We start from the raw sequence: 15,524 nt of genomic DNA on the forward strand, positions 1-15,524 counted from the left end.
ATGATCCCCTCTATTCCCCCCCGCGCCTCGGTCTTTTAGTTGGATAGCTCCCGTGCGCCCGAGTTTTCTTTCCCCCTCCCCATTTTCTTCTCTCCCTGCCTCTGCTCCTCTCGACTTGCGCAGAAAACCGGCGTCGCCGCAGTTTCCGCCCGCCGCGCGAAGCCGCCGTCCCGAGTCGTTTTCGCTGCGTTTTGGCGCCGTGGTGAGCTTCATCTCCCTTCCCGCTCCCTCCCCGTCCTGTTGCTGAGCGAATCGTGGCCCGGAGTCCCTGTTCCGCGAGCTCCGACGGGGCGTTCATGGCGCCACCGTGAACCTTCTCGGAAACCGCCTCCTCGACCGCGTTTATGGGTTGGAATGGACTCGCATCGCTCTCCTCTTTCTCCCAGTGCGTTCGGAATCGAAAACCATGCACCGTAGGTCCTTATTCTCTTGCTCCGGCGAGCTTCCTTGTGGCCGGCAATGGTGGCCACCGTGTTCTTGCCGGAGCTGGCCTGTGCGCCGTCCCCTTCCTCTCTCTCTCTCTCTCTTTTTTTTTTCTTTTAATCTAGTGCGTTCAAACTTGATCCAACGGCCAGAATCACTTGATACCCCTTCATATGATGTTTTGTTAAAGAGCCCCTAGGAATCCCATTTTTGCACGCGCAGTCCTCGGCCAGAGGAATTTCCAGGATTTAATTCATTTATTTAAATTCGTTTAGACTCTGCTTTATTTACAGAATTGCCACCGCATTGTTTTAGCTATAAAATCGCCGTTTGAACTCCGAATCGATCCGTTCAAGTTGCGTTAGTTTCGTAATTTCGTAAGCTTCATGTTGGTACCACTGTTGTTTAGGTTTACCACTATTAGATTTCCTAGTTAATTACAAGTCCGTAGATTGCTGTTGAAATCCCGTTAAAAGCGTAACTTTCGCGTCGTAAGTCCGTTTTTCGTGAATTTCGCGTTGACGTGATCATAGCAGCACGTAGATGATTTTGGAAAAACTTTTATTTAATTTATTTACTGCTGGTGTACTGTTCTAACTTTAGGAATTGTTCTCTTGCATGTTTGTCTTGGTATGCGTGATGATTGTGATGTGTTGATCGAGCCCAGACGGTGAGGAGTATTTCGGGAGTCCGGAGCTCTTTGGGGACCAGCAGGACCAGCAAGACCAGCAGGAGTACGTGAACCAAGGCAAGTATAGCATGGGCCTACCTTGTTGTCCTACTCATTTTTAAGCATTTCCCCTTGTATGTGTATAATATTGCAAACTATAAGGACATCCTAACTGTTGATGACATTTACCTTGTTCCCGAGGGCTTTTATTGCATATGGGTAGAAGTGCTAGTGCTCTAACTCCAATTATATATGATCTGAAATCAGTGATGGAACCATGGTTAATTGATTAAACATGATTATGATAAATGGAACATAGTGCTATGGTACAAATGACTGTTGGTCATGTTGTCCTAGACCCTCCGTAAGGACTCATCTGTCGGCAAAAGCTGGGACTTACAGTGCAACCGGGAGAGTCATATGGCTCTGACTTTAGCTCAGTAATAGGATCTTTTCTAACTTGTTAGAGGTTACCCGAAAGGGCGCAAGAGGGGCCTACCACTTTGGGTGTAGTGCTGCCCCTGTTTCTATGAGTATAGCCGCGATGGAAATGTGCCATAGAAAAGGGGGGTTTTCTACATCTGCCTGCCGAGGAAACCTCGCGGCCCTAACTGGTTAGAATAGGCCTATGGAAGGCTTCATAGTGTACCCTGCCCGCTCACCTTGGTAGTGTTTGGGGGTCGACGGACCCCGGGCATATGGGCAACACGACTCACGGTGAAAGTGCACAACCTCTGCAGAGTGTAAAACTGTTATAATAGCTGTGCTCACGGTCACGAGCGGCCCGGAAAACTCACAGAATAACTGGTTACTGATGGCTATATGGTACATGATGATGTATAATTATGCTTTAATGTGACTTAATGACTTACTATGGTTCTAATAACTGATCATATGGGATATTTGAGAGCTTAAGCATAAAATATAATAATTAATGATAAAACACTGACCTACTAAAAGCTGATACAGTAAACCTAGTCTAGCCTGTTTGAGCCTCATAAATCCTCATGCTATGCTTGTGGAGTACGAGATGTACTCACGCTTGTATATTTCTTTTCTTTGGATAAAAATCCCGGATGGATAACAGATGGTGGTAGCTATGAGGACTACCCGGAGGACTATTAGGCTTGTGCTTCACCAGTCGACCTTCCCTATGTGAGGGCCATGAGATAATTATCTTAGTTTATCATATTTATATTTCCGCTATTATACTAGACTTTGTGATGTAATAACTACGTTTATTGTAAACACTGCGATGATGGTATTTAATTTGTGACTTATGTGTGTGATTGATCTCTGGGCGCACATAAGTTTATGCATTCAATTTCTTCCTTGAAATTGGGTGTGACAAATTGGTATCAAAGCCGTGTTGACTGTAGGACGTAAGCCTAGGTAGCAATGGTCGATATAGTATCTTTGTTTTATTTTATTTAATACTTTCTACCTTACTTTTTGTTATTTTATAAAATTTATTATGCTTATATCACTTATTCTATTGCCAAAATGTTGATCTAATCTTAAAATAAAATTTATAGATGCCGCCTGTCACAAGGTCTCGCCGCGCCAACACCAGGAGCTACATCTCTCAGTTCACGCCCAGTCGTCCCAGCCAGTGGTGGACATCTCCGACGACGAGACTGTCCCCATAGAGAAAGAGGGCCCAGAGATGATGACAGAGGTGGATGATGATGATGAAAACGGGATGGACTCTCCTGTAGCAGCTGCACCTGTTCCACCCACTGCACCCACGCCACCAGCTGTTCCGGTGGCACCTGCTGCACCTACACCACCAGCTTCACCAGTTGCACCTGCTGCTCCTGCTGTACTAGAGGTGGTGTCTCCAGATGGTCCTGAGGAAGAAAACCCAGGATGGACTACCACCATCCACTACAAGTATCCTTCAATGACAGCCTACTTCCATAACTTGCTTAGGGAGATGTTGGATACTTACTATGCTGATAAGGAGATTGGCATTAGGTACTGCTGTGCAGAGTACACACACCCCTATGAGGCCACATACTGGAGGTCGGATCTTACCATCACAGTGGGGAATGAGGCACATGACAGCTATATGGTAGAGAGAATCCATGGCCACGTTGCTAGGCGAGCTGAGGCACAGGACAGCATGGAGGACGCCGCCCAGACGACTTACACTCACTACCATGGCCTTCGCTATGAGGCCATGAGAGCAGACCAGTACAAGTTCCTCTCTCGCCATGATTCTACTATGGTACTTGGTCTATTGAGAACCCACAGGAGGTTGACACGCCATTGGATGCAACTGTTAGGCATATGCATGTTCTGCAGATGGCCAATGATGTTCTACAGGAGGAGTTACGTGACCAGCAGGAGTCCCTAGATCGCTTCCAGGAGATGGTTGACAGCCTTAGAGAGCAGCTTGAGTTGCCACCGCTCTACAAGAAGAAGACCGCACCTCCTAGCATCTCCGGCGACGCACCATAGGCCTAGGATGCCATAGTTGTTTTATTTCGTAGTCCCGTTGTGTCAGTTGAGTTTGGAGTGCTTGTGAACAATTGATGTGTCCGTTGAATTTGTTTATGTATTTGCATGATTCGAATCTTTGTAATGACTGCTGGAAGGATGTGGATTTATCTACAAACTTCCGTTATCTTAAGTTTAATTATTGAATGCTTAGTTGGGTTGGTATATTCTGCTGTTGCTGTGCTGTTTTTCTGGAGCAGCCTGTGATGTTTAACTTTTATCTCTGAAGTGGTACGTCCAAAAACTCTGAAATTTTTGTGGTGGAAACTAGACTGACGTATCTCTCATTTGCAACTGGAACCACGTCAAAACCTGCTCGGATCTGGGAGATATCCTTGTTACAATCTGGGACTATTGCGCAGACTAGAACACAGAACAGATTCGCTTTACCCCTGTTTTTGATCAAGATAATTTCAGAATCTGTAAATGTGGTCTGAACAAAAGTTGTAACAAATTTTATAAGCTTTCCAAACATGTATGGCACGCCTCTGTTGGATCTCAGAAACTCAAGTTATGAGTTAAATACTGCACTGCTGATTTTGCATCTTATCCAGAAAAATTTCAGCAAAGCTTATTTGATATTATAACCAGTTTATCATTATGGAAAGACCTCTAAAAGCTTATTCCTTTGTTGGAAACAGATGGCTGATGAAGGAGGAAGAGGCCGTGGTCGAGGTCGAGGCCGTGGCCGTGGACGCGGCCGTGGCGCACCGGTGGATCCACCGCCACCACCACAGCCTGTGACAGTGGAGTAGCTCATGTTGATGCAAACTCAATTGATGCAAACTATGATGGATTGCCTGGATCACCATCCCGCCGTCGTACCACCACCGGTCCAGGTTCGAGATAAGAGGGGAGAGTTCATGAAGGGACGTCCCCCTATTTTTACACATGCTAGTGACCCTTTAGAAGCTGATGATTGGTTAAGAGCTGTGGAGAAGCAGCTGAACATTGCTCAGTGCAATGACATGGAGAAGATGTTGTATGCCTCCGGACAACTGCAAGGGGCTGCACAGGAGTGGTGGGAGTCCTACCAATATGGACGCCCAAACAATGCACCGCCTGTCACTTGGAGGGAGTTCACCGAGAGTTTCCGGTCTTACCACATTCCAGAGGGGCTCATCGAGCTCAAACAAGAGGAGTTTCGTGCTCTCAAACAAGGCTCCATGACTGTTGCTGAGTACCGTGACAAGTTCGCTCAATTGTCACGTTACGCTCCGGGTGAAGTAGCCAAGGATTCTGACAAGCAACATCGTTTCTTGAAAGGACTGTATGATGGCCTGCAACTGCAGTTGATGTCCAATGTTTACCCCAGCTTCCAGGAACTTGTGAACCGCGCTATTGTGATTGACAATAAGCGCAAAGAGATGGATGCTAAGAAGAGGAAGATTCAGGGGCAGGCATCTAGCAGCAACACTCGTCCGCGTGTGTTTCCTCAGCAGGGCTTTCCTCCCAGGAACCAGAGGCCCCCTAGTCAGTGGAATCAGGGCCAGTACCCTCCGCGCAACCAAAACCAGAACCAGCAGCGTCCCCAGTACCAGCAGCAGTTTGGTAATCAACGCCCTCAGCAGCAAGCTAACCCCGAGGCACCACGTCTAGGTGTGCCCAACAATGCTCCAGTGAAGACAGCAGTGGCAAACAACCCCAATGCTTGCTACCGTTGTGGTGAAGTGGGTCACTATGCCCATCAGTGCCCGAAGAAGCAGAACCCCTCAGCTCCACAGAATCAGAACAACAATCAGAGGCCCAATGCTCGACCACCCCACACTGGAAGTGTGAACCATGTGTCTTCTGAATCAGCTCAGGAGGCACCCGAGGTCATGCTGGGTACGTTCAGTATCAACTCCATCCCTGCTACTGTACTTTTTGATTCCGGAGCTTCGCATTCTTTCATCTCGCAAGCTTTTGTTAGAGTACATAGCATAGCTTTATGTGCCATGAAAAACTCAATGCTAGTGAATTCACCGGGGGGTACTATGCCAGCGAACTATTGGAGTCCCTCCACTAGTGTTTCTCTAAGGGGGGTAGAGTTCAAAGTAAACCCCATTGTGCTAAGAACTTCTGGTATTGACCTTATCCTGGGGATGGATTGGATGAAGCAACATCGGGCAGTGATTCAATGCCAGGAGAAGTCTGTGGTAGTAACATCACCTAAAGGGGATAGAATTTGTGTAGAAGTGGTAGTACAAGCACCTCCAACTGCTACCGTGAACCAGTTGACTGATGAGGTCAATGAGGAGAACCAAGTGGTGGATGACTTCCCTGATGTGTTCCCTGATGAATTGCCACGTATGCCACCTGACCGAGACATCGAATTCCTTATTGAACTTTTACCTAGAACTGCACCTATAACTAAAAGACCTTATAGAATGGGGTGAATGAACTAGAGGAACTTAAGAAACAAATTAAGGAGTTGTTAGAGAAGGGTTTTATTCGTCCTAGTTCATCACCTTGGGGAGCACCCGTTATCTTTGTCGATAAGAAAGATGGTACCAGGAGAATGTGTGTGGATTACCGGTCACTAAATGAAGTAACCATCAAAAACAAGTACCCTTTGCCTAGAATTGATGACCTGTTTGATTAGTTAAAAGGTGCTTGTGTGTTCTCAAAAATGGACCTTCGATCCGGTTATCACCAACTGAAAATCCGTGCCTCGGATGTACCTAAGACAACCTTCACTACTAGGTATGGCCTGTATGAGTACACAGTTATGTCTTTCGGGCTGACCAATGTGCCCGCATACTTCATGTACCTCATGAACAAGGTGTTCATGGAGTTCTTGGATAAGTTTGTAGTGGTGTTCATTGATGATATACTCATCTTTTCCAAAACTAAAGAGGAACATGCAGAGCATCTGAGGCTAGTCTTGTAGAAGCTTAGAGAACATAAGCTATATGCCAAAAGAAGCAAGTGTGAGTTTTGGCTAAAGGAGGTCTCCTTTCTGGGACACGTGGTCTCTAATGGAGGGATAGCCGTGGACCCCAGCAAGGTGCAAGATGTGCTGAATTGGAAACCCCCGACCAATGTGAGTGAAATCCGTAGCTTTCTGGGATTGGCCGGATATTATAGGAGATTCATTGAAGGATTCTCTAAACTTGCTAAGCCCATGACGGCCTTATTAGAGAAGAGTGCTAAGTTTGTTTGGTCAGACAAATGTTAGGCTAACTTTGAGGAGTTAAAGAAGAGGTTGACCACAGCTCCAGTGTTGACCTTACCTGACTTAAGCAAGAGCTTCTCCATCTATTGTGATGCTTCTTGCTTAGGTTTAGGTTGTGTGCTCATGCAAGAAGGAAGAGTAGTGGCCTATGCATCTAGGCAGTTGAGAAAACATGAGTTGAATTACCCTACTCATGATCTGGAACTAGCCGCAGTGGTCCATGCTTTAAAAATTTGGAGGCATTACTTGATTGGTCATAAGTGTGATATTTACACAGACCATAAGAGCCTAAAGTATATCTTCACCCAGTCAGACCTGAATCTGAGGCAACGTCGTTGGTTAGAGTTGATCAAGGATTATGACCTGGAAGTGCATTATCACCCTGGGAAAGCAAATGTAGTTGCAGATGCTCTTAGTAGGAAAAGCTATGTCAACAGACTTCAGCTGACATTTATTCCAGCTGAGTTGCGAGCTGAAATAGAACACCTCAACATAGGCTTTGTGAATCATACCATGGGTCTAGAGGTAGAGCCAACATTGGAACAAGAGATACGTAAGAGTCAGTTGGAGGATGAGAAATTAAAAGAGATAGCAGATAATGTAGTGCTTGGAAAGGCACCAGGCTTCAGGATAGATGAGAATGGTATCCTATGGTTTGGGAAAAGGATATGTGTGCCTGAAGTGAAGGTTATCCGAGAGACAATTCTGCGTGAGGCGCATGACTCTGCTTATTCAATACACCCTGGGAGTACCAAGATGTATTTGGACCTAAAGGAGAGATATTGGTGGTATGGATTGAAAAGGGATGTAGCAGAGTATGTTGGTTTATGTGACACCTGTCAGAGGGTGAAAGCTGAGCACCAACGACCTGCAGGGTTGTTGCAACCAATGCAGATACCCGAATAGAAATAGGAGGAAGTCGGTATGGACTTTATTACCGGGTTGCCACGTACTCAACGTGGATATGACTCAATTTGGGTAATAGTAGACCGACTCACTAAGGTTGCACAATTCTTACCAGTCAAAACCAACTACAAAGGGGCAAGGTTAGCCGAGCTGTACATGGAAAGGATTGTGTGCTTACACGGAGTTCCAAAGAAGATCGTGTCCGACCGAGGAACTCAGTTTACATCACACTTTTGGCATAAAGTACATAGATCCTTGGGAACTAAGCTCAACTTTAGTTCTGCTTATCATCCCCAAACTGATGGGCAGACAGAAAGGGTTAATCAGATCTTGGAGGATATGCTTAGAGCTTGTGCTCTGCAGTATGGTACTAGTTGGGACAAAAGTCTGCCGTATGCTGAGTTTTCCTATAACAACAGCTACCAGAAGAGTCTCAAGATGGCACCATTTGAAGCGTTGTATGGTCGCAAATGTAGGACACCTTTATTCTGGAATCAAACTGGTGAAACACAGGTGTTTGGGCCAGACGTCCTAAGAAGTGTTGAAGAACAAGTGAGGATGATTAGGGACAATTTAAGAGTGGCACAGTCGAGGCAGAAAAGTTATGCCGACACCCGAAGAAGGGACTTGAGCTTCAAAGAGGGTGATTTTGTATATCTGAAGGTATCTCCAATGAGGAGTGTGAAGAGATTCAATGTGAAGGGTAATCTAGCACCGAGATACGTCGGACCTTTCAGGATTCTTGCAAGATGTGGAGAAGTAGCCTATCAGTTAGAACTTCCTGAGAGTTTGTCAGGTGTACATGATGTATTCCATGTTTCTCAGTTGAAGAAGTGTTTGCGGGTACCCGAAGAGCAGATTCCTATAGAAGAGTTGACCATTAAAAAAGATCTCACTTATGAAGAGTACCCGATAAAGATCTTGGAAACTGCAAACAGAGTTACAAGAAGCAGAACCATAAAGATGTGTAAAGTACAGTGGAACCGTTATACCGAAGATGAAGCCACCTGGGAAAGAGAAGAGGATTTGAGAAAGTCGTATCCATAACTATTTGAGTAAGCACCACCCAATCTCGAGGACGAGATTATTTTTAAGGGGGGGTAGAATTGTAACACCCAAAATTTGGCTCTTTTAAAAATAGATGAATTTGGCTTTCTTAAATAATTTTGTGAGCATAAAAATATAGGAAAATAAATAAACTTTGGGAAATTAAAATTTAATAGAAAATTAGAAACACGTTGATGCATTCATGCTGCAGCACTTAATTTTTTGTGATGTGTGAATTTATGCAAAAGAAATTTTTGTTCAAAATTCAAATTTGTAAATGCTTTTGAAAACAAGTTGAAAAAAATAAAAAAAAGGAATCCATCTCTCTCCCTTCCCCCTCATTTTCGGCCTGCTTGGCCCAATTCCAGCAGACCGCCAGCATCCTAACTCCCTCTCTCTCTTCCACTGACGAGTAGGGCCCACTTGTCAGCTCTATCCTCTTCCCCAACCGAAGCCCCCGCTCCTCTCTCTGCTAACCGCCCAGGCCGAAGCCCCGCGCCCACGATCCCCTCTATTCCCCCCCCCGCGCCTCGGTCTTTTAGTTGGATAGCTCCCGTGCGCCCGAGTTTTCTTTCCCCCTCCCCATTTTCTTCTCTCCCTGCCTCTGCTCCTCTCGACTTGCGCAGAAAACCGCCGTCGCCGGAGTTTCCACCCGCCGCGCGAAGCCGCCGTCCCGAGTCGTTTTCGCTGCGTTTTGGCGCCGTGGGGAGCTTCATCTCCCTTCCCGCTCCCTCCCCGTCCTGTTGCCGAGCGAATCATGGCCCAGAGTCCCTGTTCCGCGAGCTCCGACGGGGCGTTCATGGCGCCGTCGTGAACCTTCTCGGAAACCGCCTCCTCGACCGTGTTTATGGGTTGGAATGGACTCGCATCGCTCTCCTCTTTCTCCCAGTGCGTTCGGAATCGAAAACCATGCACCGTAGGTCCTTATTCTCTTGCTCCGGCGAGCTTCCTTGCGGCCGGCAATGGTGGCCACCGTGTTCTTGCCGGAGCGCCGTCCCCTTCCCCTCTCTCTCTTTTTTATTTTTTTTCTTTTAATCTAGTGCGTTCAAACTTGATCCAACGGCCATAATCACTTGATACCCCTTCATATGATGTTTTGTTAAAGAGCCCCCAGGAATCCTCACAGTCCTCGGCCAGAGGAATTTCTAGGATTTAATTCATTTATTTAAATTCGTTGAGACTCTGCTTTATTTACAGAATTGCCACCGCATTGTTTTAGCTATAAAATCGCCGTTTGAACTCCGAATCGATCCATTCAAGTTGTGTTAGTTTCGTAATTTCGTAAGCTTCATGTTGGTACCACTGTTGTTTAGGTTTACCACTGTTAGATTTTCTAGTTAATTACAAGTCCGTAGATTGCTGTTGAAATCCCGTTAAAAGCGTAACTTTCGCGTCATAAGTCCGTTTTTCGTGAATTTCGCGTTGACGTGATCATAGCAGCACGTAGATGATTTTGGAAAAACTTTTATTTAATTTATTTACTGCTGGTGTACTGTTCTAACTTTAGGAATTGTTCTCTTGCATGTTTGTCTTGGTATGCGTGATGATTGTGATGTGTTGATCGAGCCCAGACGGTGAGGAGTATTTCGGGAGTCCGGAGCTCTTTGGGGACCAGCAGGACCAGCAAGACCAGCAGGAGTACGTGAACCAAGGCAAGTATAACATGGGCCTACCTTGTTGTCCTACTCATTTTTAAGCATTTCCCCCTGTATGTGTATAATATTGCAAACTATAAGGACATCCTAACTGTTGATGACATTTACCTTGTTCCCGAGGGCTTTTATTGCATATGGGTAGAAGTGCTAGTGCTCTAACTCCAATTATATATGATCTGAAATCAGTGATGGAACCATGGTTAATTGATTAAACATGATTATGATAAATGGAACATAGTGCTATGGTACAAATGACTGTTGGTCATGTTGTCCTAGACCCTCCGTAAGGACTCATCTGTCGGCAAAAGCTGGGACTTACAGTGCAACCGGGAGAGTCACATGGCTCTGACTTTAGCTCAGTAATAGAATCTTTTCTAACTCGTTAGAGGTTACCCGAAAGGGCGCAAGAGGGGCTTGCCACTTTGGGTGTAGTGCTGCCCCTGTTTCTATGAGTATAGCCGCGATGGAAATGCAATGTTATCCTAAACGCTAAACAGTAAACAGTCGGTCACCCTTCGTTTAGCGTTTAAACTGTTTAGACGGTGTTTAAACGGATTAAAACGGTCTAAACGGTTTTACACAATATTACAAAAATGTGCATATTTTTTAATATAAAATCAATCATTCTATCATTTATACATATTGATGCAACTAAAAACCATTTATTTTATTAAGTATATATGTTTATGCATGTTAGAAGAATTAAATATACATATTTATGCACGTAACAAATCAATTTTACATATTTATAAATATAATAAATCTAAGTATACAAATTGTTGATATAAAATTTAACTAGATTCACCTGGTGTTTGCCTAAACGGCCGTTTAGCACGTTTAATACTGTTTACGATTGTTCCGTGTAGGCCGTTTAGACCATTTTCCCCGTTTTTTGACCGTTTAAACGGTCAACCGTTTAAACGGTCAACCGTTTAATTTCCTGTTTACCCCCTAAACAAAATAGTTTGCTACCGTTTACCGTTTAATGACCGTTTAATCGGCCGTTTAGGCCGTTTAGGCGAACACTGTGGAAATGTGCCATAGAAAAGGGGTTTTCTACATCTGCCTGCCGAGGAAACCTCGCGGCCCTAACTGGTTAGAATAGGTCTATGAAAGGCCTCATAGTGTACCCTGCCCGCTCACCTTGGTAGTGTTTGGGGGTCGACGAACCCCGGGCATATGGGCAACATGACTCACGGTGAAAGTGCACAACCTCTGCAGAGTGTAAAACTGTTATAACAGCCGTGCTCACGGTCACGAGCGGCCCGGAAAACTCATAGAATAACTGGTTACTCATGGCTATATGGTACATGATGATGTATAATTATGCTTTAATGTGACTTAATGACTTACTATGGTTCTAATAACTGATCATATGGGATATTTGGGAACTTAAGCATAAAATATAATAATTAATGATAAAACACTGACCTACTAAAAGCTGATGCAGTAAACCTAGTCTAGCCTGTTTGAGCCTCATAAATCCTCATGCTATGCTTGTGGAGTACGAGATGTACTCACGCTTGTATATTTCTTTTCTTTGGATAAAAATCCCGGATGGGTAACAGATGGTGGTACCTATGAGGACTACCTAGAGGACTATTAGGCTTGTGCTTCACCAGTCGACCTTCCCTGTGTGAGGGCCATGAGATAATTATCTTATTTTATCATATTTATATTTCCGCTGTTATACCAGACTTTGTGATGTAATAACTACGTTTGTTGTAAACACTGCGATGATGGTATTTAATTTGTGACTTATGTGTGTGATTGATCTCTGGGCGCACATAAGTTTATGCATTCAATTTCTTCCTTGAAATTGGGTGTGACAGTATGTTAGCTCTGGTTGGCTCTCTTTGTGTGTGCAATTCAAACTGATCATGCAGAGCTACATAATATCATTCGAGCTCTGCATGATCAGTTAGAATTGCACACACAAAGAAAACACCTTTAAAACAAGCTAAATGACCAAATTTGTCTGTTTTTTATAGTTAGAAAATATATAATTAATACTTGATTTCATAGCTTACGGTTGGAAATTCTTTACTCTTCTCGTTTTGGCCATGACATCTCATTTTCACTCGAACTTGACATATACCATTTCAGGAAGTCCAATAATATAACACAATCGTTCACACCATACCATAGTAAGCCCAGCACTGTGATGTTGTCATGTGGACACATTTGTCATCCTATAGACCACATGGTATGAATTGTTTGTCTTTTTAGATTTAGATTTTGACGGTTATCAACATGTTTCTATTTGTATTGATTTGCTTTTGATATTTTGTAACCATTTTTTGTTCTTGCCAGCCTTATCGATTTTGACTTTTACCATAATATAGAACGGATCCCGTTTGTTCTTCATTCCTACCAGGTTGTGCATTGTCCAAGTACCAGTGCTGCAACTACGGGTTGGCTAGAACATTCCCGGACCTTTTCTAGTTATTACTTTGCTAATTTTTAGTGTGAAAATATTGAAATAAATATATAAGTTGAGCTCAGGTCAATAAAATTTTCTGGATTTGTGTTTCGATGTACGGACCAGGTCCACTAAGCTGCTCGGATTGGGCCAGCAGCCCAGTAGGGCAGACCTGGCCTAAAATACTTTGGTCTAGGCTTAGAATATAGGATTGCCTAGCAGCAACCTGGACAATCAGAAAGAAAACAAGCCCAATTGTATTGATTCTTTGTACCACCCCTTAGGCTCCGATGTCGTGCCCACTCTTTGGTCAAAACATTTATCTAAAGACAAGAGACGTGAAACCAAGACCCGCGCAGAGGTGGCCACGGTAGGAAAATTATTTTCAGTCCTTGGATTGTTGATGAACGGTGCTGCTGTTTCCTCTCGAGCCACTTCCGAGCAAAATATATACCGGCTTCGAACCCTAGCTTCATGCATCCTCCATCTCCCTCCTTTCTCACGGCGGCGGCTAGGGCAGGCACCTTATGTGGCGGCGCGGTGTCTAGGCGAGGCCGCCCCTAGGCGCAACGGCGCCTCACATGGTGGTGGCCATAGCCGTGGGCATGCCCCGGCGGTGGACGCAGGCGCGGGTGAGTGCACTCGGCTTTCCAGCTCCTTCCTCTCTCGGAGCTCCGGGCACGGGTACGATGCAAAAATGATCCCCGGCATGGCAGCCCCTAGCTTGGATTTCTTCTTCTTCTTCTCGTGATTTTGGGTTGGATTCATGGATCTGGTGCTTTTGCGCCATAGCCGCGAGAACGCCTCGACGGTGGACACAGGCGCGGGCAAGTACATCCAGTTCTCCAGCTCCCTCCTCCTCTCTCGGAGCTCGGGGCGCAGGTGCGAGGCGACAATGCTCCCTGGCGTGGCAGCCCCCAACGTGGATTTCTTCTTCTTTTGGTGATTTTGGGTTGGACATTCATGGATCTAGTGCTTTTGCTTTGAGATTTCTTGATTTCTAATCACGTTGTGTACAACACGGCAGACCGGGTGAGGGTGGCCCCTCGGTGCGCTGGCGGCGTTGACCAAGCAGCCATCCGTCACGGTCCCCTGGCGATCATATCCACGCATCTACAGCACATAGCAAGGACCCAAGCTTTACAAGCACACCACTGCCGAGGTATATTTCTCCCTCTCTGCTCTAGTTTCCATCCCCTGATGTTTGTACAACACAACATGTATACTCACACAATAACTTGTTCTCTTGGCTGATAAGTTATGGCTGAGAGTACCATTTGTTGAATTGTTGTGAAAAAACACAGGTAGATAAACTCAAGCGAACAGGCTGTTAGTGCTTTGCCACAGATTGATGCCCTGCCGATGAGCTGCTTCTTACCACGAAATCGAGTAAAGCAGTATGCCAATCTGCAACATGCAGAGTCTATATGTGTTTTTCTTTTCTTTCTAAATTGACTGCTTGCATCTTTTTGCTTGTACCATTTGCTTCATAGCATACTACTATCATGGTAAGTTCCATTCCTCAGTTCCTAGTTTTTTTGTGAATCGCAAAGTCGAGTCTAATTATTGCCTGTTTTCTGTCCTAGTCCTGTAATGTGACAGTTTCTTGTTACAGTCAAGTGTGTGTGGTTGGATATTTTAAGCATCTTATTAAATACCTTCACCCTATTTTGGTAAATTGCATGAGAACCGGAATAAATAGTAGAACTAGCAGAAATATTGGCATTTCTAGCCTGACAAATTTCTTCTCCTACTCTCTTAGGTTGAGTATTTTCTTTTATTCTACATCAGTATATCCATATTATTTCTTCTTCATGATGTCTACAGAGTAGAGTTAACCTTGTGTATTGTTTTTACTTTTTTTTCAGTGCAGAAAACTCAAATTGATTGTTTCATCAATCTGTACAAGAGGCTGCCAATACATGTAAGGGGCAGATTTTGTAGCTACATCACAATGTTTCTATTACTGCATTGAAATTAATTTGTTCTTTGGAAGGTAAAGAAAATTTAGGTTCTGTCTTTTGAACGCCAAGATGATAGTGGAGGCCTGGAGGGTTTCCTAGTGGTGGAGTAAAAATCCTAAATGAAAGGTGACCGGTTCTGTCCAGTAGAATTGGTAAGTTTGTCTTGTGCATCTTGTTTAGTATAATTAATTAATTAGCTCATTGTCTTGTGTATTTTGTTTAGTATACTTAATTAGCTCAAGAATAGACTGTAATGAGGCTTCATATTAGAAAGTGAAGATTACTAAAAAGCTTCTCATGCTAGATGAAAAATACAATTACTTGTTGTCCTTCTCGATTGATTGCTCTATGACTACCTTTTATAGTCTGGGGCTAAAGCAAAATTAGCTACGGTTTCCCACTAATTGCATTTGATGCTACTTCTACTTTTACTTAATTTGCTCAAGGGTTCCATATAGAATTGTAGAGTAATTGAAAAGGTGCTACCAGGTATGCATCCTTTGTATATGATCTTCCAGGTTTTGCTCCTAGCTCAAAGTTAACATTTCCTGAGTTATAAAGCATTTGAAATGCCATCACAGAGTAATTGTTTTGAAGAGGCAGATTTTAATTATGGTAATAAAATGTTCTGAAGAAACTATGAATAGTTGGATAAAAAAGCTAAATTTATGGTATCAATTCATGCTAGCTGTCTCATGTTACACACATATATACTATCATTTTACAGATGAAAATATTTCAATATTCCATTATACAAATATGATGTACTGAACATACA

The 15,524-nt window shown here is 44.1% G+C and overlaps 1 long non-coding RNA gene across 2 annotated transcripts in view; it reads left to right on the forward strand.

Moving 5' to 3' along the window:
* The window catches only part of LOC110430701, a 2,704-nt gene continuing 997 nt past the window's right edge, over nucleotides 13,818-15,524 (forward strand). The window contains exons 1-4 of one of the 2 annotated variants that reach the window (XR_002448044.1): nucleotides 13,818-13,944; nucleotides 14,087-14,179; nucleotides 14,651-14,706; nucleotides 14,779-14,898. This is a non-coding gene — a long non-coding RNA (uncharacterized LOC110430701). The remainder of the gene's footprint in view (nucleotides 13,945-14,086; nucleotides 14,180-14,650; nucleotides 14,707-14,778; nucleotides 14,899-15,524) is intronic. The other variant, XR_002448043.1, reaches the window with a different exon arrangement.

Source organism: Sorghum bicolor, chromosome 10, assembly GCF_000003195.3.
Source record: "Sorghum bicolor cultivar BTx623 chromosome 10, Sorghum_bicolor_NCBIv3, whole genome shotgun sequence".
Classification (NCBI taxonomy): Eukaryota; Viridiplantae; Streptophyta; class Magnoliopsida; order Poales; family Poaceae; genus Sorghum; species Sorghum bicolor.